The sequence below is a fragment of the Lotus japonicus genome, chromosome 3 (genome assembly GCF_012489685.1).
Source record: "Lotus japonicus ecotype B-129 chromosome 3, LjGifu_v1.2".
In the NCBI taxonomy this organism is placed as follows: Eukaryota; Viridiplantae; Streptophyta; class Magnoliopsida; order Fabales; family Fabaceae; genus Lotus; species Lotus japonicus.
Window position 1 is genome coordinate 65,511,335 of NC_080043.1, and position 2,051 is coordinate 65,513,385.

A 2,051-nucleotide genomic window follows, 5' to 3' on the forward strand; every position below is an offset into this window, starting at 1 on the left:
GATTTTCGGACATTTGTTTCGCTAGCTGTCCCAATTGACTCGCCAAGCTCTTTATGGCCAACTCGTGGCACTTGTAATTGCTCGCGGAATGATCAATAAATCCTTCAATCAGCTCTTCAAGACTCTTCTTGCCAACCGTCTTTACAACAATTTGCGGCTGGTCAAGAGGACCTTGTTCTGAGGTTGGAGTTTTTCCTCCTTTAGTCAATGTTCTGACCTTGCTGACATCATCATTGACAGTACACTGGCTACTATCATGAGATTCACCACAAAATTTGCACTCCAAACAAGTTACTCTTGCTCCAATTGACTTGGTATCCTGTATATGTTTTCGGATTTCCGCTACTTCCTCGGAGAGTTGCTTGTTGGAGGCTATGAGCTTGTCATAAGTTTCCACTTCAAAAGAACTTCTTCGGATTTGGGTTCATTCTCGGAGTTCATGGCTCTCATCGCCATTTTCTCTATCAAATCATACCCCGCATGTGGGGGGAAGAGCATCGAACTCCCCACTTGAAGCCGCATCCAAGCCAAACCGTGATGAGTATAGTAACCCATCATAGAACTTCACCACACATTCAGCTTGGGTGAGATTGTGTTGAGGACATTTCCTCAAAAGCTTCTTGAAATGCTCCCAAGCCTCATAAAGATTTTCATCTGAGGATTGTGTGAAAGTCATGATGTCATTCTTCAATTTCCACAAGAGGGACCTTGGGAAGACCCTCGTTGTGAATTTTTCTGCAAGGTCTTCCCAAGTAGTGAGACTCCCTTGAGGTTGTGAGTTCAGCCAATCCTCTGCTGCGTCCTTCAAAGAGAAGGGAAATAGGTGTAACACCCCGATTTCGGTGGCGTCACTTTAGTAACCAAAAGTAAACTTAATGCGGAAAAACGTGAAATATTTTTTTTTTGATAATAACTAAGATAAGACTGAATTAAATAAAACCCAACAATAACAAAATCAGAACTAATATACAATATATAAACAGCCCCCGCTGTAGTAGCAACCTCGTCACGAGTAACCTCCAGTGACGGAAAGAAAAGTACAACGCCCGTAGGCAATATATACAAACCAAATGAAAAGGGTGAAGTGCCCGCAACACCATCCCTCAAAACTGAGAATCAGCTGACCCAATGGCCTGAAAATAAGACCTCCTAAGTCCAACCAACTCTCTGTGATCCCCGTAAGGAAACCACACAAAAAGCTATAGGCGGATCTACCCTGTCCCCTAAGTAACAAATGAAGCAAGACTGTCAGAGCTAAAACTCTACTCCTACACTAATCCTAACTCGAGGAGCTCATACCAACACTCAAAACTATGTGCTAGCATGATCGTCGTCTGAATCGGAATCCAGAACGACCAAGTCTACTAACCCTATCCGTCCTCCCCTCGCAACCGCAGTGCGCTCCGATGCTGGACTCACGGGCTTAGGGCCCGAACCCTGATCATCGATGATCGCAACGGTGGGTGCACTAGACCCTGCCGAAGACACTCCCACTGGAATCTCCTCTGAGGGATCCTCCTCGTCTGAAGACAATGGTGGTGGTGGTGGTCCTCCAAGTCCTGGTCCACAGTGAACGCCCGGTGGCAAGTTGAAGCTGATAGAGCATCGCCTCAACACTCCTGACCTCAGAAGTCCTCCGCTATCCACGTGATCCTCCATGATGCGCCCCGAATACGTCGCTCGATGGCTCGCGGGGTCAACCACCCACGACCCGGGGTCGTCCTGATCGATCATCTCATACCTAATCCCCCCCGAAGGGTGGACCATGGTGTACCAATCCGCAATATTCATCTGACAAAAGGCGTTGTCCGCCAAAACACACACAGAAGACGCGAGGGTCAACTCTAAAGAACTATGTAGATAATAAACCCAATAGGTACAAATAATATATAGCCACTTAGGCTTATAACTAGAGATATCATTCCTAGGGTTGCATGTTCCACAAAATCATAACGACAATAATAACAATTAGCATGTTCCAAGTAAGTTTATCAAATAGCAACCACACTCATCAACTAAGTCAGTATGCATGTTGCGTGATATGTATGCAG

The 2,051-nt window shown here is 45.7% G+C and overlaps 1 non-coding gene across 1 annotated transcript; it reads left to right on the forward strand.

The window, feature by feature from the left end:
- Positions 1-587: 587 nt before the first annotated feature.
- LOC130709607 (small nucleolar RNA R71) lies at positions 588-694 on the forward strand. The gene has a single exon (XR_009010087.1). It is a non-coding gene; the product is annotated as a small nucleolar RNA R71 (small nucleolar RNA).
- Positions 695-2,051: the final 1,357 nt, after the last annotated feature.